Raw genomic sequence first — 22,747 nt, 5'->3', positions numbered from 1 at the left:
ATAGGGTTTCACTGTGTTAGGCATGATGGTCTCAATCTCCTGACCTCATGATCTGCCCACCTTGGCCTCCCAAAGTGCTGAGATTACAGGTGTGGGCCACGGTGCTCAGTCTGTTGAATTTATTTATAAGCACAACATGTATTTAGATGTTACTTTAAATGAAATTGTATTCTTATTTCATTTTCCAAATGCGCATTGCTAATATACAGAAATACAAAAGACCACTTATATTGAGAGCTTACATTCTGCAACACTACCAAACTCACTGATTAGTTCTGGTAGATTTTTGTAGATTTCTAGGATTGTTAACATACACAGTCATTATCTGTGAATAAAGACAGCTTCAATTCTTTCTTTTCAATACTTTATTTTTCTTTATTGCATTGATTTAGAGCTCTAGTGTAATGCTGAATTAAAAGAGTAACAACAGGTATTCTACTTTTTTCTCTGATTTAACAGAAAAGCATTCAACATTATGCCATTTAATATAATGTTACCTGTGGGTTTTTCAAATCTGCCCTTAATGGGGTTGGAAGTGTTGCCTTCTGTTCTTATCATGCTGAGCGTTTTCTGGGGTTTGCTTTTATAAATCATGAAAAAAGTTTTCGGAATAGGAACAGCTCCGGTCTACAGCTCCCAGCGCGAGCGACGCAGAAGACGGGTGATTTCTGCATTTCCATCTGAGGTACCGTGTTCATCTCACTAGGGAGTGCCAGACAGTGGGCGCAGGTCAGTGGGTGAGTGCACCGTGCGCCAGCCAAAGCAGGGGCGAGGCATTGCCTCACTCGGGAAGCGCAAGGGGTCAGGGAGTTCCCTTTCCAGGGGTGACAGACGGCACCTGGAAAGTCGGGCCACTCCCACCCGAATACTATGTTTTTCCGACGGGCTTAGGAAACGGTGCCCCAGGAGAGTATAGCCCGCACCTGGCTCAGAGGGTCCTACGCCCACGGAGTCTCGCTGATTGCTAGCACAGCAGTCAGAGACCAAACAGCAAGTCGGCAGCGAGGCTGGGGGAGGGGCGCCCGCCATTGCCCAGGCTCGCTTAGGTAAACAAAGCAGCCTGGAAGCTTGAACTGGGTGGAGCCCACCACAGCTCAAGGAGGCCTGCCTGCCTCTGTAGGCTCCACCTCTGGGGGCAGGGCACAGACAAACAAAAAGACAGCAGTAACCTCTGCAGACTTAAATGTCCCTGTCTGACAGCTTTGAGGAGAGCAGTGGTTCTCCCAGCACGCAGCTGGAGATCTGAGAACGGGCTGACTACCTCCTCAAGTGGGTCCCTGACCCCTGACCCCCGAGCAGCCTAACTGGGAGGCACCCCCCAGCAGGGGCAGACTGACACCTCACACGGCCGGCCAGGTACTCCAACAGACCTGCAGCTGAGGGTCCTGTCTGTTAGAAGGAAAACTAGCAGAAAGGACATCCACACCAAAAACCCATCTGTACATCACCATCATCAAAGACCAAAAGTAGATAAAACCACAAAGATGGGGAAAAAACAGAGCAGAAAAACTGGAAACTCTAAAAGGCAGAGCACCTCTCCTCCTCCAAAGGAACGCAGTTCCTCACCAGCAACGGAACAAAGCTGGACGGAGAATGACTTTGACGAGCTGAGAGAAGAAGGCTTCAGACGATCAAATTACTCCAAGCTACGGGAGGATATTCAAACCAAAGGCAAAGAAGTTGAAAACTTTGAAAAAAATTTAGAAGAATGTATAACTAGAATAACCAATACAGAGAAGTGCTTAAAGGAGCTGATGGAGCTGAAAACCAAGGCTCGAGAACTACGTGAAGAATGCAGAAGCCTCAGGAGCCGATGCGATCAAATGGAAGAAAGGGTATCAGCCCTGGAAGATGAAATGAATGAAATGAAGCGAGAAGGGAAGTTTAAAGAAAAAAGAATAAAAAGAAATGAGCAAAGCCTCCAAGAAATGTGGGACTATGTGAAAAGACCAAATCTACGTCTGATTGGTGTACCTGAAAGTGACGGGGAGAATGGAAACAAGTTGGAAAACATTCTGCAGGATATTATCCAGGAGAACTTCCCCAATCTAGCAAGGCAGGCCAACATTCAGATTCAGGAAATACAGAGAACGCCACAGAGATACTCCTCGAGAAGAGCAACTCCAAGACACATAATTGTCAGATTCACCAAAGTTGAAATGAAGGAAAAAATGTTAAGGGCAGCCAGAGAGAAAGGTCGGGTTACCATCAAAGGGAAGCCCATCAGACTAACAGCGGATCTCTCGGCAGAAACCCTACAAGCCAGAAGAGAGTGGGGGCCAATATTCAACATTCTTAAAGAAAAGAATTTTCAACCCAGAATTTCATATCCTGCCAAACTAAGCTTCATAAGTGAAGGAGAAATAAAATACTTTACAGACAAGCAAATGCTAAGAGATTTTGTCACCACCAGGCCTGCCCTAAAAGAGCTCCTGAAGGAAGCGCTAAACATGGAAAGGCACAACCGGTACCAGCCACTGCAAAATCATACCGAATTGTAAAGACCATCGAGACTAGGAAGGGACTGCATCAACTAACGAGCAAAATAACCAGCTAACGTCATAATGACAGGATCAGATTCACACATAACAATATTAACTTTAAATGTAAATGGACTAAATGCTCCAATTAAAAGACACAGACTGGCAAATTGGATAAAGACTCAAGACCCATCAGTGTGCTGTATTCAGGAAACCCATCTCACATGCAGAGACACACATAGGCTCAAAATAAAAGGATGGAGGAAGATCTACCAAGCAAATGGAAAACAAAAAAAGGCAGGGGTTGCAATCCTAGTCTCTGATAAAACAGACTTTAAACCAACAAAGATCAAAAGAGACAAAGAAGGCCATTACATAATGGTAAAGGGATTAATTCAACAAGAAGAGCTAACTATCATAAATATATATGCACCCAATACAGGAGCACCCAGATTCATAAAGCAAGTCCTGAGTGACCTACAAAGAGACTTAGACTCCCAAACATTAATAATGGGAGACTTTAACACCCCACTGTCAACATTAGACAGATCAACGAGACAGAAAATCAACAAGGATACCCAGGAATTGAACTCAGCTCTGCACCAAGCAGACCTAATAGACATCTACAGAACTCTCCACCCCAAATCAACAGAATATACATTTTTTTCAGCACCACACCACACCTATTCCAAAATTGACCATATACTTGGAAGTAAAGCTCTCCTCAATAAGTGTAAAAGAACAGAAATTATAACAAACTATCTCTCAGATCACAGTGCAATCAAGCTAGAACTCAGGATTAAGAATCTCACTCAAAACCGCTCAACTACGTGGAAACTGAACAACCTGCTCCTGAATGACTACTGGGTACATAACGAAATGAAGGCAGAAATAAAGATGTTCTTTGAAACCAACGAGAACCAAGACACAACATACCAGAATCTCTGGGATGCATTCAAAGCAGTGTGTAGAGGGAAATTTATAGCACTAAATGCCCACAAGAGAAAGCAGGAAAGATCCAAAATTGACACCCTAACATCACAATTAAAAGAACTAGAAAAGCAAGAGCAAACACATTCAAAAGCTAGCAGAAGGCAAGAAATAACTAAAATCAGAGCAGAACTGAAGGAAATAGAGACACAAAAAACCCTTCAAAAAATCAATGAATCCAGGAGCTGGTTTTTTGAGAGGATCAACAAAATTGATAGACCACTAGCAAGATTAATAAAGAAAAAAAGAGAGAAGAATCAAATAGATGCAATAAAAAATGATAAAGGGGATATCACCACTGATCCCACAGAAATACAAACTACCATCAGAGAATATTACAAACACCTCTACGCAAATAAACTAGAAAATCTAGAAGAAATGGATAAATTCCTCAACACATACACCCTCCCAAGACTAAACCAGGAAGAAATTGAATCTCTGAATAGACCAATAACAGGATCTGAAATTGTGGCAATAATCAATAGCTTACCAACCAAAAAAAGTCCAGGACCAGATGGGTTCACAGCCGAATTCTACCAGAGGTACAAGGAGGAGCTGGTACCATTCCTTCTGAAACTATTCCAATCAATAGAAAAAGAGGGAATCCTCCCTAACTCATTTTATGAGGCCAGCATCATCCTGATACCAAAGCCTGGCAGAGACACAACAAAAAAAGAGAATTTTAGACCAATATCCTTGATGAACATTGATGCAAAAATCCTCAATAAAATACTGGCAAACAGAATCCAGCAGCACATCAAAAAGCTTATCCACCATGATCAAGTGGGCTTCATCCCTGGGATGCAAGGCTGGTTCAATATATGCAAATCAATAAATGTAATCCAGCATATAAACAGAACCAAAGTCAAAAACCACATGATTATCTCAATAGATGCAGAAAAGGCCTTTGACAAAATTCAACAACCCTTCATGCTAAAAACTCTCAATAAATTAGGTATTGATGGGACGTATCTCAAAATAATAAGAGCTATTTATGACAAACCCACAGCCAATATCATACTGAATGGGCAAAAACTGGAAGCATTCCCTTTGAAAACTGGCACAAGACAGGGATGCCCTCTCTCACCACTTCTATTCAACATAGTGTTGGAAGTTCTGGCCAGGGCAATTAGGCAAGAGAAGGAAATCAAGGGTATTCAATTAGGAAAAGAGGAAGTCAAATTGTCCCTGTTTGCAGATGACATGATAGTATATCTAGAAAACCCCATTGTCTCAGCCCAAAATCTCCTTAAGCTGATAAGCAACTTCAGCAAAGTCTCAGGATACAAAATCAATGTACAAAAATCACAAGCATTCTTATACATCAATAACAGACAAACAGAGAGCCAAATCATGAGTGAACTCCCATTCACAATTGCTTCAAAGAGAATAAAATACCTAGGAATCCAACTTACAAGGGATGTGAAGGACCTCTTCAAGGAGAACTACAAACCACTGCTCAAGGAAATAAAAGAGGATACAAACAAATGGAAGAACATTCCATGCTCATGGGTAGGAAGAATCAATATCATGAAAATGGCCATCCTTCCCAAGGTAATTTACAGATTCAATGCCATCCCCATCAAGTTACCAATGACTTTCTTCACAGAATTGGAAAAAACTACTTTAAAGTTCATATGGAACCAAAAAAGAGCCCGCATCGCCAAGTCAATCCTAAGCCAAAAGAACAAAGCTGGAGGCATCACGCTACCTGACTTCAAACTATACTACAAGGCTACAGTAACCAAAACAGCATGATACTGGTACCAAAACAGAGATATAGATCAATGGAACAGAACAGAGCCCTCAGAAATAACGCCACATATCTACAACTATCTGATCTTTGACAAACCTGACAAAAACAAGCAATGGGGAAAGGATTCCCTATTTAATAAATGGTGCTGGGAAAACTGGCTAGCCATATGTAGAAAGCTGAAACTGGATCCCTTCCTTACACCTTATACAAAAATTAATTCAAGATGGATTAAAGACTTAAATGTTAGACCTAAAACCATAAAAACCCTAGAAGAAAACCTAGGCAATACCATTCAGGACATAGGCATGGGCAAGGACTTCATGTCTAAAACTCCAAAAGCAATGGCAACAAAAGCCAAAATTGACAAATGGGATCTAATTAAACTAAAGAGCTTCTGCACAGCAAAGGAAACTACCATCAGAGTGAACAGGCAACCTACAAAATGGGAGAAAATTTTCGCAACCTACTCATCTGACAAAGGGCTAGTATCAAGAATCTACAATGAACTCCAACAAATTTACAAGAAAAAAACAAACAACCCCATCAAAAAGTGGGCAAAGGACATGAACAGACACTTCTCAAAAGAAGACATTTATGCAGCCAAAAAACACATGAAAAAATGCTCACCATCACTGGCCATCAGAGAAATGCAAATCAAAACCGCAATGAGATACCATCTCACACCAGTTAGAATGGCAATCATTAAAAAGTCAGGAAACAACAGGTGCTGGAGAGGATGTGGAGAAATAGGAACACTTTTACACTGTTGGTGGGACTGTAAACTAGTTCAACCCTTGTGGAAGTCAGTGTGGCGATTCCTCAGGGATCTAGAACTAGAAATTCCATTTGACCCAGCCATCCCATTACTGGGTATATACCCAAAGGACTATAAATCATGCTGCTATAAAGACACATGCACACGTATGTTTATTGCAGCATTATTCACAATAGCAAAGACTTGGAACCAACCCAAATGTCCAAAAATGATAGACTGGATTAAGAAAATGTGGCACATATACACCATGGAATACTATGCAGCCATAAAAAATGATGAGTTCACGTCCTTTGTAGGGACATGGATGAAATTGGAAATCATCATTCTCAGTAAACTATCGCAAGAACAAAAAACCAAACACCGCATATTCTCACTCATAGGTGGGAATTGAACAATGAGAACACATGGACACAGGAAGGGGAACATCACACTTCGGGGACTGTTGTGGGGTGGGGGGAGGGGGGAGGGATAGCATTGGGAGATATACCTAATGCTAGATGACGAGTTGGTGGGTGCAGCGCACCAGCATGGCACATGTATACATATGTAACTTACCTGCACGTTGCGCACATGTACCATAGAGCCTAAAGTATAATAATAATAATAATAATAATAAAAAAAAAAGAAAAAAAAACAAAAAAAAAAAAAAAAAAGAAAAAAGTTTTCAATTTTGCCAAATGCTTTTACTGTGTATGACAAGGTAATCATACGGTTTTTCTCTTTTGCCCTGATAATATATAAAATTATATTTTTTAAATATAAAAAAGAGGCTGGGCGTGGTAGCTCACACCTGTAATCCCAGCACTTTGGGAGGCTGAGGCTGGTGGATCACACTTGTGGCAGCAATGAAGGCTTCACTCTTCCCCAAGGGATCCAATCTCCCCTCAGTCAAGAAGCTCCAGGTATCTGAACTGGATGCCAGGTCATAAATTCCCACTATGGTGACCCCAACAGGTCTCTATCCTCAGAACTAGAGCTTTTCTAATTATTACATAAGTTGACTTCTTAGTAGATTTCCCATTCATTACATCCCAGACACCTCACAATGGTTAGTAACCACCACAGGTCCCTGCCTCTCAAGGAAATCCCTCCTGCCTTGTCTCTAGACAGCCAAGTCCCATGGCCTGTCCTCTACTCTTACAGAACCCTGTTCTGACAGCAGGGAGGGCAAATCCACGCAGCATCTCCTGCCATGACCTCCAGCCTGCAGAGGAGGGGTGCCACAGGACCTTTACATGCACGCCACTGTTCCCCTCACCCATGCATTTCTTAATGCCTTGGTGAGGAGAATGTCTCTGGATCTTCCTTGGTGGGAGCTAAAGGAACAAAGGTAAATAATGCTATGGGACCCACTGAGAATTGGGGCTGTGGAAGAGTGGCCACTGAAGTAATAGACAGATGCAGCTATTGCCAGATACTCAGTGCCAGAGCAGGGAGGGAGAGGGAAGAAATACGGACCTCACCTTCCTCTCACTTCCAGGCTCCATCAGGTGCCCCATTGCTAAACCTAACTAGAAGTGTGCACACAGGGGAGCCAGGGATGCGTTCTAGAAGAGACAAGCCCCAAGTGGCATAAGACAGGATGGAAATGAATGGAGAGTGGATCTGTGGGAAGGTGGAGGGGATGTTATGGGGAAACAAAAGGAGAATACTAGCTAATAACACTAGGTGACACTATTATCCCCAAGTCTGTGCTCATATTCAGAGAAGAAAGCTCAGCATAAAGCACTCAACCAGGAGTCAAGATATTGTTATTTTCAACTGTTGTTCCAACAGCTGTATTATAAAGGGCCAGTTGATTTCATGCCTTTCTAATTTGACATAAAGTGCTACATGGCATTGGGTCTGGTACAACCTCACTCAATTATGTGTTCAAGAGTATACAGAGACTGCCAGGCTGAGGAAAGATGCAAGAGAATACAAGAGATGCTCACGGGGAACCACAGACCACACGGCCCCAGAGTCAGGGGCAGCATCAGCCACTGTCGGCTGCTCATTTGTCCAGATAGAGCCCACGAGCCTCAGCCATGCTTTGCTTTTGCAAGATGCTTCTTCACCTTTTCAATAAACCTGCCTGAATTTAAGCTGACGGGAGTTTATTTCTCCTTCATCATAAAAGAAATTCTTCACCACAACAACCTCCAATGAATTTTGGGCACAGAAGGCAGACCCATCCCTGCTTCTGTTCCACTATCTCCCCTGTAGGTTGAAAAGGAGGAGGTACTGAATTACCTCCAAATGTTCCTCTGGCTCTTGATATTCTGTGATTCTGGTTTCTTTTCGGCTACTTTGTTTTTGGAAGCATGTATCCTAAGGCATCCAGTTGAACAACCTTTGTCTACTGTGTCCAGTCATTCCTGGTGGTATTTCAGACAAGACACTCTTGGGTTGCTGCACTCACAACCACTGAACCAATTCTATGACCATCTGTTTCATGGCCACATGTTTGCTCATTTTCTATCTACATAAAGGGAAGAGATAGACAGCAAACTTGCATGTTATAAATTGTATCATCTTAAAAAGGAAACGCAATATTTTGCAATAAAACCTTAAGATGCATTAAATTTAAGCCTAATGCAATAAAGAATCCCATAAAATTCTTATCTAAAGAATGTTTAGAAAATTGTTGAACAAGGGACATCATCATTTAAAGTGATATGAAAACTTCTCAGCTAAGCATACGGGCTAGATTAGAGAGAAAAATAAAGGATCCATCTCTGCCCTGGAAAAACTACTGGTAGCATCTTTCAGAAAGCTCTCTGTGTTTGAGTACGCACCTTGATCCATAGGCTCACATTTGATCCCAACTGGCGGCTTCTTCTTGGCATTAATTTTGGATTCCCAACCAGTAAATCTTAGCAAGATCTGAGTTTCTCCAGGTATGATATTATTTTGTTTGACCATCGTTATCTTCAAGGGCTGCCAAGAAGGAACAAATAATTTATTTACCTCCTCAAAGGAAAAGGTTGTACCAATGAGACACTTTCTCACCATGATCCCAGGGCCCTCTATGCCCTGTTCACTTGAGTGCCATGTGTGGCCTGACAGAAGCTCACACTGGTCACAGGATTCTTTATATGATTAACCTCCTTCCTGAATCCCAACTTCATTGTGGTGGTGATGACAGGTATCCCATGCTCATCTCCCTGAAGTCATCAGCCTGTCTCCAGTTAGAAAAAAGTACATGTATATAGAGAGGCCTCTTTGGAAGCAGCAAAAGCTTTCTCACCTTCATACATTAATGGTTGGAATGTACAATACTATAAACACTTTGGGAAAAAATGTCTGGCATATTCTTACAGAACTAAACAACTACCTATTCTATGACTCAGTAACTCCTAAGCATTTATCCAAGAGAAATTAAAACATACGTCCAGAAAATGATTTATACAAGAACATTCATAGCAGTTTTATTCATAATAGGAAAAACTGGAAACATTCAAGTATCTGTCAACACAAGAATGGATCAATGAACTGTGATACATTCATTCCACGGAATGCCTAAAGGAACAAACTGTTGGCACACAAAACAACATGGATGAATCTCAAAAACATTTTGAGTGCAATAGGAGCCATACGCAAAAGAGTGTGAGAAAAATGACAAATAGTAATGGTTTCAAGAAATGCAGAGCAGAGAGCCCAGAGGCAAAGACCCACAGGACAGGGGGTCAGTCCCAGGCTGTGGATCCTAAGAAACTCCTGCTGGATTTTGCCCAGCTCCATTTCCAAACTATTTTGGGTTAGTAACTTCTTTATCCCCTCCATGTTCCCTCATTTTGAACTAGAATCCCTGTAGTTGTTATTCTATGTCTGTCCCGTCATTTCACATTAGGGGCAGATAAGCTGTTTGTTCAGTTTCACAGGTCGATGGAGGTAAGAGAATTATGTCAAGGATCTGTACTTAATGGACACTCTCAAAAGCCTCATTCACACATGGTGTGGATGTTTTAGATGGGATTTTAAACTTTTGATCTGATGTGGTCTACATGACATTTTTCATGTTGAACTAATGCTTTAATGACATGAAATTTGGAAACCTTAGGGGAGAGGGTGAATGCATTTTGCAGATGGCGGAATGTGAGTGTCCTACTGTGGTAGACGGAATTTCTGAAATGGTCCCCAAACATGCCACACCCTCATCTCTAAAGCCTGTTAAGGTGATGAGACACCATTCCTGTGATTATGTTGTTATATGCCAGTTATATGACTTTAAGATGGTGAGGTTACTGCATGAACTGGATCTAATCACATCACTCCATACATGACAGAGCTTTGTGTGGCTGGTTGGAGATGAAGTTAGAGAAGGTGGGAGCTTGAGAAGGACTCCATGAGTTGTTATTGGTTGAAAGATGGAACAGACAGGTAAGGAGGAAAGCAGGTGGCCTCTGGAGTCAGAGTGTCTCCCCGCTGACAGCCAGCACAGAAAAAGGGCCCTCAGTCCCCCACAAACAAGAACAGGAACTCTTTCAATATCTGTAGTGAACCTGGAAAAATAGCTTGAGCTCTAGGAAAAAAACACAGCCAGCCCATTCCTGGATTTTAGCCTCACATGACTCTGATCAGAGAACCTGGCTGCTTCATTCCAGACTTCTGTGGTTTCAAACCACTGGTTTGTGGTAATGTGATAATAGACAGCAAGAGAAAACTAGTACAGGTGCCTGTCTCTCCTCTTGAATTTCAGATACACGTATGCTAACCCCTCTAAGAGAAAAAAAAAATCAATCAATCAATGAAAGAACTACAGTAAAAATATTGCCCTCACCTTTATGTGGCTGTTTCAGAGCCCTTGCCACCTGAAGAAGACAATGAGAGGTATTTCAGGCATGTGAGGAGTGTGGCTTTACTGTTATCAGTCACATTTCTGAAAGAAAAATGGTTCAGTGAAGGGATGGGTTGCCCCTCCACACCTGTGGGCGTTTCTCATTAGGTGGAATGAGAGACTTGGAAAACAAAGAGACACAGAGACAAAGTATAGAGAAAAAAATGGGCCCAGGGGACCAGTGTTCAGCATATGGAGGACCCACAACGGCACTGGCCTCTGAGTTCCCTTAGTATTTATTGATCATTATTGGGCGTTTCCTGGAGAGGGGGATGTGGCAGGACAGCAGGATAATAGTGGAGAGAAGATCAGCAGGTAAACACATGAACAAATGTCTCTGCATCATAAACAAGGCAAAGAAAAAAGTGCTGTGCTTTTGATGTGCATATACATAAACATCTCAATGACTTAAAGAGCAGTATTGCTGCCAGCATGTCCCATCTCCAGTCCTAAGGCGGTTTTCTCCTATCTCAGTAGATGGAATATACAATCGGGCTTTACACCGAGACATTCCATTGCCCAGGGATGAGCAGGAGATGGATGCCTTCCTCTTATTTCAACTGCAAAGAGGCCTTCCTTCCTCTTTTACTAATCCTCCTCAGCACAGACCCTTTACGGGTGTTGGGCTGGGGGACAGTCAGGTCTTTCCCTTCCCACGAGACCATATTTCAGACTATCACATGGGGAGAAACCTTGGACAATACCTGGCTTTCCTAGGCAGAGGTCCCTGCAGCCTTCCGCAGTGTACTGTGTCTCTGGGTACTTGAGATTAGGGAATGGTGATGACTCTTAACAAGCATGCTGCCTTCAAGCATTTGTTTAACAAAGCACACCCTGCATAGCCCTTAATCCATTTAATCCTGACTTGACACAGCACATCTTAGGGCGCACAGGGTTGGGGGTAGGGTTACAGATTAACAGCATCTCAAAGCAGAAGAATTTTTCTTAGTGCAGAACAAAATGGAGTCTCTTATGTCTACTTCTTTCTACACAGACACAGTAACAATCTGATCTCTCTTTCTTTTCCCCACAGTTCAGGTCAGGCCGTGGCTCATGTCTGTAATCCTAGCACTTTGAGAGGCCAAGGCAGGTGGATCACTTGAGGTCAAGAGTTAGAGACCAACCTGGCCAACATGAAGAAACCCTGTCTCTACTAAAAATACAAAAATTAGCCAGGCGTGGTGGCAGGCACCTGTAATCCCAGCTATTCAGGAGGCTGAGGCAGGAGAATCACTTGAACCCAGGAGGTGGAAGTTGCAGTGAGCTGAGATGGCAACATTGCATTTGAGCCCGAGGAAAACAGAAATAACTCCATCTCAAAAAAATAAGATAAAATAAAGACGGTTCACTACTTAACTCCACATATTATTGTGAAAATGTATCATCTCGATTTTAATAGCAGATTTTTAAAAATTCCTTTTCTTGTGCTCACCAGACAAAGTTTGGTAACAAATACCAGTCACCAGCACAGATGAACCAATTCAAGAAGAGCCATAAACAGGACTACTATTATGTTCCCCCAAAAACCATCCCTAGAATGCAATCTCTTCTCTACTTGTCACAAAACAAACACAATAGTCCACAATATAAAGTCCCAAACACAGGAAAATGTAAATATAGTGAAGTCTGCATTCCAAATATTTATTCTATTCAGACCCAGTCATGGGGACCAGGGATTAGGAAATGACTACAAAGAGGTTCAAGGGAATTTGGGAAGTGACAAAATGTGCTGAAGTAGAACTCTGCTGATGGCTGCACAATTTGATAAATCAACTTACATCATTGAGTTGTACATTGACAATGGGTGACCTTTATAACAAGTAATTCTTTAAACAAACTTTTGGGTTTCTATTTCAACACGGAAAGAGCTAGGCAGTCATCACTTGTCCTCACAGCTAGAAAAAAGCTGAGCAAACTGAAAGTCAATCCTTCTAGGGTGGACCAGAGAATTAAGGTCACAGGGAAAACTGCCACCCTAAAAATGAGAAACACAGGCTAACACACAAGGAGTCACAGCTCACAGGGAAGAGAAGATACTGGGGACAGCAAGTGGGAGGAGCACTTCAATGATATTGACAGATTACTAGAAGCTGAGGGTAGCCTGGCTAGAGCATTAAAAACTCCTTGAAGACCAGACTAAGGGGGAATCTCACACATTTCCAAATTTTACTACAATGATCTCAACCAGGTTCTCATGATGAAGTTCAGAAAAACTCCCTGAGGTTTGGCACTACCAACTTCAGGACTTACATTAAGCTACAGTAACCCAAATAGTGTGAAGTTGGTGAAAAAAGAAAACACACAGAAATAGATACATGGAAAAGAATACGGAGCCCAGAAGCAGGCCTACATACAGTCCACTGATCTTCCATGGAGGTTTAGAGACAATTTAAAACAGCAAAGATAGCCTTTCCAACTAGTGGTGCTAGGACAGCTGGACAACCACATGCAAAAAAATAAATAAATCCAGGTATGCATGTTATACCCTTCATAAAATAAATCTTACACGTAAATGTAAGGTGCAAAACCATAAGAATCCTAGGAGATAACATAGGAGAAAATCTCAGGGATATTGGGTTCAATGATGGCTTCTTAGATACAAAACCAAAAGCACAATCTACTAATGAAAAAAATTAAGTGGAACCTCATTAAAATTAAAAACTTCTGTTCTGTGAGAGACACTGTTAAGAGAATGGAAAAAGCAAGTCACAGACTGGCAGAAAATATTTACAAAATAATCTGATGGAAAAACTGCTGTCCAAAATATATGAAGAATTCTGAGAACTAAAGAACACAAAGCAAAAAAAAAAAAAAAAAAAAGGGTGAAAGATCTGAACACCTCATTAATAAGATATACAGATGGCAAATAAGCATATGAAAGATGCTCAAAATCATTTGTTGTGAGGGAACTGCACATTAAAACAATGAGATATCACTGTAAACCTATCAGAATGGCTAAAATGCAAAAAGGTGAACACACCAAATGCTGTCAAAGATGAGGAACAACCAGAACTCTCCATTGCTTGTGGAAATCAAAAGTGTACAGTCACTTTGGAAAACTTAAGTTTATTCAAAATCCTGTACACAAGTACTTAGAGCAATTTTATCATAATTGTCAAAACTTGGAAGTACCCAAGATGTCTTTCACCAAGTGAATGAATAAACAAACTGTGTTGTAGCCATACAATGAAATCTGATTCAGTGATTTTAAAAAACAAGCTATCAAGTCATGAAAAGACGTGGAGGAACTTAAAGTATATAATGCTAGAAAGAAGCCAGTCTGGAAACCTACATACTGTACAATTCCAACTCTAGGACATTCTCGGAAAGTCAAAAAGATAGAAGTAGTAAAATGATGAGTGGTTGTCAGGGGTGGAGGAGAGGAGGAGGCATGAAATGGTGAAGCACAGGGAATTTTCAGCAGTGAAACTATTTTGCATGATGCTGTATTGGGGATTTAGGACATTACGTAATTGCCAAAACCCATAATCTGTGAAACTCAAAGAATCAACTCTAATGTAAACTATGGACTTTAGTTGATAATGATGTACCAGTAGTGGTTCATCAATTGTAACGAATGGACCACACTAATACAACATACTAATAGGGGAAATTGTGTGCTGCAGGACAGGGGAGCCTAGGAGAACTCTCTGTACTATCCACTCCATTTTTCTGTAAACCCAGAACTGTTCTAAAAAATAATGTCTTTTACTTTTTTTTAATTAGGATGCAGCAGCCCCATACCAAGGTTTTGGTGGCATCCTGTTATTGTTTGGTTAGTACTTGGCATTGAAGTGCACCAACCTGGAGTCAGAGCAGTTGGAGATTTCAATGCCTGTGCCATTTACCTCTAACCCTGGGGTGCCCCCGGAACACAGATAGCAGATCAGTTAGGTAGAAGCAGCCTCAGTGATCTAGACAGTGCAGGCTTCTGGTAAGGACAGGTACAAACCATCTGGGTGGGCAGAACTTGGTGAAGACTAGGAACCACTGAGACTCAGCAGCTGCCCCACTGGCACCCACATATCAGAGGAGGAGGAGGCTGGGAGGAGGTAAGGGCTATGGGACAAGCTCCCTGCCTGCAAGACAGAAGCAGCTCCAGAGATTTTGGTAAATAATGTAGATTTCAGTGCAGTGTGGTCTATTCAAAAAAGTAGAACAAAAAGGAAAGAAAAACAGAGAGCATGAGAGAGAGAGAAAGAAAAAGAAAAAAAGAAAGGAAGAAAGGAAAGAAGGGAGGGAGGGAGGGAAAGAGGGAGGGAGGGAGGAAGGCAGGGAGGGAGGGAAGAAGGGAGGGAGGAAGAAAAGAAGGGAGGGAGGGAGGAAGGCAGGGAGGGAGGGAAGAAGGGAGGGAGGAAGAAAAGAAGGCAGGGAGGGAGGAAGGCAGGGAGGGAGGGAGGAAGGCAGGGAGGGAGGGAGGAAGGCAGGGAGGGAGGGAGGAAGGCAGGGAGGGAGGGAGGAAGGCAGGGAGGGAGGGAGGAAGGGAGGGAGGGAGGAAGGGAGGGAGGGTGGAAGGGAAGGAGGGAGGGAAAGAATAAAGAGAGAGAGAAAGAGTGGGAGGGAAGTAGGGAAGGGAGGGAAGTAGGGAAGGAAGGAAGGAAGGAAATGAACAAATTTACATGAAGATGAGAACATCCAGGGGAACTTACACCACCAGTATTTTCCATTAATAGGAACACGCTAACTAGTTATTAGAGAGAGATGCACTACTGTAAAACTATATACTGTTTCCATGGGGTACAACCCCTTCTTCCTCCTCTGAAACACATTCTGTCTCTGGCCCACTGTTGCCAGAGACACTGAGTCTTGTGTTTGGATAAGTTCTGGTGCCCACAAGAATGAGATGAGACAGTGGACCCCAGAACACCAGGCCGCAACCTTCCTTGCTGCTCCTTGTCCACTCCAGAAGCTGTCCGGCTGCAGGTGGGGGCCTCAGCCCCTGGGTCGGATGTCGTCCATTTGCCATTCTCACTGGACTTCTCTCCTTGCACTGGCTCCCACTCCCCCAGGACCTGGTGGATGGCCACGTGAGGACACTAACAGGCCATGCCCCTTTCTTTCTCCCCCCTCAATGCCTGCAGTGATGGATTCCATGGGGTAGTGACCTAAGATTTACTCATTATGGGGCCTCTAGCCCAGAGCAGGGCCTGGTACCTAATAGTCACCCCATGAAAGCTCAGTGAAAGAAGGCATCCACCACAAGGTCCTGGGGAACCAAGAATTCCACTGTGGTCCATAAATTCTAAGTCCTACAGGATTCTGGAATGGGAGATTGGAACAGCCTTCAAAAGTGGCCTCTCTTTTAACCCACTATACTGGCAACTGAGCCATGTTTCCCCATCCTGGACACATCTAGAGGGCACTGCCTAAAACCACACACATCTCCCCACCCAGGACAGTGCAGGGGCCTTAGCCTGGGGGATGCGGGTGGACAGGGAGGGGGTGAGCCATGAAAGCTGAAGAGGAGAAAGCAGGTGAAAGGGGATGGCAGGGTGGAAACAGAGACAGAAATAGGGGCAGAGAATGGGGGGTGAGAGGGGAAGAGAGAGGAGAGGGATGCAGATCTAGCTACTAAGGAAAAGTCCTGAAGAGAACACCATCCTCTCCTGAAGTAAAATCACTTTCACCCGACCACGGCACTGCAGGTCGAGGGTGGCACACGCTGTGAATATTTGTTCATTCATTTAACAAATATTAATTCAATATCTGTTTCATGCCAGGCAAGGCCCTGCGATGTTTAGGGCCCTTGGCATCTTCCCTTCACATCTAAGTCATAATAGAAAAAGGACTGACTCCATCGAGCTGGCAATGCCTAAGGGTTTTTACCTGTCAGATCTGGCAGCTCTTCATTCGGCCCACACCGTGTGAGGCTGCTCTTGGTGCACTGAATGGGGAAGTTTCTACATCAGTGCCTCGGAGAGTCCACTGGAAGCCCTGGACAGTGGGAGTCGGTGGCACCCCAGCGTGGAGGCTAAGAGCACACAGCACTGAAGCTCCAGACACCCTCAGGAGGACAGTAAGGGACGGTAAGGTGAGAGCCTGGGTCACCAGGAACCTTCGCCTGCATCTAAACAGGATTTGCTTTCAGATTGCCTATGAGATAAAAGAGAGAAATCAAGGTTAACATTGAGATTTGGGGCTTCCGCAACTTGAAGGATGGAGCTGCCATTTACGGAGACTGGGAAGACCCAGGGAGGAGCAGGTTGAAAGGTGGTGGGGAACTAGAATTGGTTGGGTTCCTGTCATATGTAATCAACAGTCCTCACCAGCCTTGGCAACATAGGAAGACCCCATCTCCGAAAATAAAAAATGAAAAATTAGCGGAGCATGGTGGCGCACACGTGTAATCTCAGCTACTTGGAAGGCTGAGGCAAGAGGATTCCTTGGGCCTTGAATTAGAGGTTAGTGAGATATGACGGCACCACTGAACTCCAGCCTCGGGGGAAAAAAAATAAATAGTCCTGACTAAATACTTGAGTAGCCAGGGAAGTTTTCACAAAGTAAGTAATATTTGAGGCAGATCTTAGTGAACAAGAATTCAATTCTTTCTGTTAGGGAATTAAGAGTGTGTGGGTGTAGTTAATGCTTCTTTGGAATCTCATCTACTGGTCTATCTGTACACGTATATTCTATAGGCTGTCTTGCTGAGCTTTCGCTAGGTTATGCTACACTAACAAAAGCCCCAAAATCTTAGCAGCTACACATACAAAGGTTTATTTTTCATTGACATTTCCTTTTATGGCAGGTTGACTGTGACTCTGCTCTATACAAGCTATTTTATTTGTTAGATGGTGAAAACTGTGACACTTGGAGATTGTTGAATGTGGTATTAGTATGTTCATTCATTCATTCATTTAACAAATATTTATTCAATATCTGTTTCATGCCAGGCAAGGTCAAGTACTGAGAATACAGTGGTGAATAAAAGAGACAAAATCTAAAATTTCCAGGAGCTTATATTGAAAATGAGATTAAACACATACAAAATAATCATAACAACAATGAATACTATATTCATAAATAATAGCTATAAGAGACTTTAGTAAATCTTTTAAATTAGAAAAATATAAAAATTATTAAAACTAAAATGGCCAGGTGTGATGGCTCATGCCTGTAATCCCAACACTTTGGGATGCCAAGGTGGGAGGATCATTTGAGCCCAGGAGTTTGACACCAGTCTGGGCACTACAGGAAAACCCTGTCTACAAAAAATAGAAAATTAGCCGGGCATAGTGGTGCATGCCTGAAGACCCAGCTACTAAGGAGGCTGAGGTGGGCAGACTGCTTGAGCCTGAGAGGTCAAGGCTGCAGAGACCCATGATCATACCACTCCACTCCAGCCTGGACAACAGAGCGAGACACTGTCTCAAGAAAAAAAAAAAATTATTCGATGTATTCCTAAAACTATTATGTAGAATACTATTGTTTACATCACATCACGTCAGCCCTTTAAATGGCTTAACATTTAGGTACGATCCATAAAGTTTTCCCGGTAATTAAATATACCTAAGAACAATTAAGTATAAAAGAGTTACTGCCTTGACAGGAAGAGTAAAAACTGTAAAAAGATAAATAAATAAATAAAAGAGTCAAAACTGTAGCTCTGTGAGGCTCAAATAACATCTAATTCAAGTCACAATGAACATCTAGCAATCACTGTGAACACCACATAATTCACTTAATACATTTTGCCTGAACACCCAACACATCTGAATTACCAACACCCGTATGTAGCCAAGAAACTGAAAATCATTTATAAATTATCACCTATGATTCCATCTGCTCTATGCACTTATTTTTTAAATTTTACTCATTTATTTATTATTTTTATTTTTTGTAGAGAAGAGATCTCACTATGTTGCCCAGGTTGGCCCAGAAACAGAAACAGACCCACACTAATTTCAGAAATCGGATGACCATAAAATCATCCAATTTATGAAAAAAAGTGCCAAACAGTGCAGAAGGAAAAGGACAGTCTTTTCAATAAATGGTGCTGGATCAAGCAGACACATCCATGTAGTAAAAAGTGAATCATAGTCAGGTGGGGTGGCTCACGCCTGTAATCCCAGCACTCTGGGAGGCTTAAGTGGGAAGATTACTTGAGCCCAAGAGTTTGAGACCAACCTGGGAAACATGTTGAATCCCCATCTCTACAAAAAATATGAAAATTAGCCAGGCATGGTGGCACACTCCCATAGTCGCAGCTACACAGGAGGCTGAGGTGGGAGGATTGCTTGAGCCAGGAGGTGGAGGTTGCAGTGAGCTGAGATCCTGCCACGGCACTCTAGCCTGGGCAACAGAGTGAGGCCCTGTCTGGAAAAAAAAAAAAAAAAAAATGCAAAAACTAAAATAAAATTGCTATAAGGTTAACACAGAAAAATGTGTTCATACTCCTAGGTTAGGCATTGATTTCTTAAATAGGACACAAAAAGCAGTAACCATAAAGGAAAAGATTGATAAAGTATAATTTCATTAAAATTAAGAATCTCAGGCTGGGTGCAGTGGCTCATGCCTGTAATCCCAACACCTTGGGAGGCCGAGGCAGGTGTATCACCTGAGCCTAGGAATTCCAGACCAGCCTATGCAATGTGGCAAAACCCCATCTTTACTAAAAATACAGAAAAGAGCTGAGTGTGGTGGTGCTCCCCTGTAGGTCCCAGCTACTTGGGGTCTGAGGCAGGAGCATCACCTGAGCCTTGGGAGGTCAAGGTTGCGGTGAGCTAAGATTGTGCCACTGCACTCCAGCCTGGGCAACAGAGTGAGATCTTGTCTCAAAAAGAAAAAAAAAAAGTTAGAGAATCTCCATTCATGAATAAGCACCATTAAAAGTGAAAAGGCAAGCTACAGATTGAAAAAAGGGAAATGCAATACATATATATCCTAGAAAGGACACATATCCAGAATAAAGTATTACAAATCAACAAAAACAAGCATATCAATGAAAACTGGATAAAAAGATTTAACAGGCACTTCACAAAAGAGGACATATAAATGGCAATAAAAGATACTCAATCTCAATACCAAGAAAATGCAAAATGAAACCACACTGATACATTACTGCACCCCTACTAGAATGGCAAAATAATTTTTAACTGACAGGCATCAGCAAGGATGTGGGGTAACCAGAATATCCCTGCTAAATGGTACAACCACTTTGGGAAAACGTTCAACTATATGTAATACTGAAGTTTTATCATTCATATACCTCTAAAACCAACAATGCCACTCCTACAAATATACCCCAGTCTAGTAATGTTCTATTTCTTGATCTGTGGTGGTTCACTTGGTAAAAATTCATTACCTGTACTTTTTTTTTTTTTTTTTGAGACAGGGTCTCACTCTGCCACCCAGGCGGGAGTGCACTGTCATGATCACGGCTCACTGCAATCTCAACCTCCTGGGCTCTGGTGATCCTCCCACCTTAGCCTACCGGGTAGCTGGGACTACAGGCACACACCACCACACACAGCTAATTTTTGTATTTTTAGTAGAGATAGGGTTTTGGCACGTTGCCCAGGCTGGTCTGGAAATCCTGGGCTCAAGTGATTCACCCACCTTGGCGTCGCAAAGTGCTGGGATTACAGGTGTGATCTACCGCGCCTGGACCACCTGCACATTTAAAATTGTGAACCTCTTCTGTACACTTCAGTAACTTTTCAAAGATTTCTTTGACACAAAGTTCTCAGAAATCGTAAAGCTAGCATTTCACAATAGAAAAAAAAAGATCTTCTGGTTCACTGGTGAAATTTTACTAATAAAATTTAAAAACAAAAAGCTACTAACACATATCAGCTCAGAACAAAGACTAAACACTACCAGCAGATCTTTTCTTTAACTTCGTGAAGCACTGGGATTCATTCTTTCGGCAAAGAAAGGATAAACAACACTGTAACCCAAAGAAAAGATACCACTGCAAGAAAAGACTTCTTTTCGAAAGCAGCTCTAGCAGCAAAAGATAGGAGGAAAGCGAGGAAACCACGCCAAACGTCTTGGTTAACTCTTCGGAGAAAGGACGCCAAATGAGATGATCTAACAAGCCAGAAAGACAGACAGACACACAGGGAAATCACAGCAACTCTTTGGAGTGCAAACACCCACCCCACAATCCAACCTACCGGAAATCCTGCGGTGAATTTGAGGCTTGCCCCGCTAGTCATGAGGTGATTCAGTGATGGCTACAAACGCTCCTCATGTGCATCCTGGACCTGGCACACCTGGCTTGCCCATCACCAGCCTGCAGAAACCGCCAGGAGCAGAATCCCGGAGGCCAATAAAGACCCCAACTTTGCCAGTCAGGGGCGCGACTGGTCTCGCCTCTCAGGTCCCCAGAGGGAACCGATTTCTGGCCTCGAGGGTGGGGTGCGGGGTCAATGTCCTCCACAGGATATACGAGGACGTGCTCCCGAAGCTGCTCGTCCCTCCACCCCATGGGATGCTACAGAACACCTGCCAGCGAGTTTCTTGCCCAGCGCCCAAGACATGAGGGCTGCGGGCGGCAGCGGCAAACGAAGAATCGAACGCAGGGAACTTAAGCCTTGGCGGGGCCGGAACACACGTCCTCCCAACCCCCCACCCCACCTCCCCCTCGGCCGCTACCCACAAAACTTGCGACAGCGGCAGCTCGACCCAGCTGTGTACCCGCGGGTCCCGGACTCACCGCCCGCCCGGCCTGGCGCAGCGCCTTCACCTCGGAAACGCTGGGTGGACTTCACTGTAAACCGTAACTTCCCATCCAGACGGCAGCCGCGCCGCCGCGCCGCCGCGCCGCCGCGCCTCGGCCGGCTCCTGGCGCCACAGGTCGCCCGACCCGCGTTCCCAAAAGCATCGCGTTCACTCAGAAGCTCAGGCAGCCTCGCGACCCTCACCTACCTCTCCCAATACCGCCGCTGTCTCAACCGCCACCCAGCCCATAGCCTGCGGCCAGCTGGCTCCTCAGGGTCCCGCTTGGCGCGTCAGGAGAGCCTAAGGCGCAGGCGCAGGAGCAGATGGGCCTTAAACCTACCTGGCTGCCTCTGCCGCACAGCGGGTTCGCGCGGGCCAAGAAAAGGAGTAACTGAGCGATGGACCGAGTGCAGCAGAGACCGGGAATCCCTCTCTCCCCTCCGCCTCTCTTTCAAAGCACCAGCCCTTAACCCTACAAATCGCTGATTTCCCGGGCCACTTGAACCGCCCCTGCCAGGTTAAAGGGGCAGAAGACACACCCCCTCGGGGGCCCGGAGCGACCCCGCGCTTAGGACTGCAGGCCTGGCGCTGCCGCGCCGCCCCAAGTCTGACTTCCAGGCCCGGGCATGCGGTGCAGAGGCGCAGACGTCGGAAGGCAACCCCCAGCTCCCCCGAGAGGTGGCCTTAGGTTACTCTCAAAAACAATAACCAACATATCGATGGCACTTGTAGTTATTTTCTAATTTAAATTAATAACAGATTTTGCAGATGGGCTTCCACTGAAATAAGCCTTTGAGAAAAAGAAAAACTTTTTTTTTCAACAAGATTAGGAAATGCCAAGAAATAGGAAGTAAAGCCATGCCGTCCACCAGCTAACAACTTTGAAAACTTGAAATTTTATCTAAGGCAAATGCTTGCATAACTTTAGGTCGTGCCATTATTATTATTATTATTATTAGAAACGGAGTCTTGCACTGTCGCGTGCAGTGGCACGATCTCGGCTCACTGCAACCTCCGACTCTTGGGTTCAGGTGATTCTCCTGTCTCAGCCTCCAGAGTAGCTGGGACTACAGGCCCGCGCCACCACGCTCGGCTAATTTTTGTATTTTTAGTAGAGACGGGGTTTTACCATGTTAGCCAGGCTTGTGTCCAACTCGTGACCTCAGGTGATCCACCAGCCTCACCCTCCCAAAGTGCTGGGATTACAAGCATGAGCCACCCACTGCGCAAGGCCTGCCTGGAAATAATTGTGAGAAATAAACTCA

General features: G+C 43.7%; 1 protein-coding gene and 1 long non-coding RNA gene across 2 annotated transcripts in view; both read right to left on the bottom strand.

Moving 5' to 3' along the window:
* Positions 1 to 22,747, bottom strand: part of LOC100447686 (neuroblastoma breakpoint family member 12) — a 2,265,351-nt gene that overhangs the window by 2,029,895 nt on the left and 212,709 nt on the right.
* On the bottom strand, positions 2 to 21,810 carry LOC112130775 (uncharacterized). The gene is made up of 4 exons (XR_010137901.1): positions 21,690 to 21,810; positions 16,647 to 16,913; positions 8,779 to 8,920; positions 2 to 702 (listed from the first exon to the last, which is right to left on the bottom strand). It is a non-coding gene; the product is annotated as an uncharacterized LOC112130775 (long non-coding RNA).

The sequence above is a fragment of the Pongo abelii genome, chromosome 1, assembly GCF_028885655.2.
Source record: "Pongo abelii isolate AG06213 chromosome 1, NHGRI_mPonAbe1-v2.0_pri, whole genome shotgun sequence".
Taxonomy (NCBI): domain Eukaryota; kingdom Metazoa; phylum Chordata; class Mammalia; order Primates; family Hominidae; genus Pongo; species Pongo abelii.
This window is presented reverse-complemented; position numbering and strand designations above follow the sequence as displayed.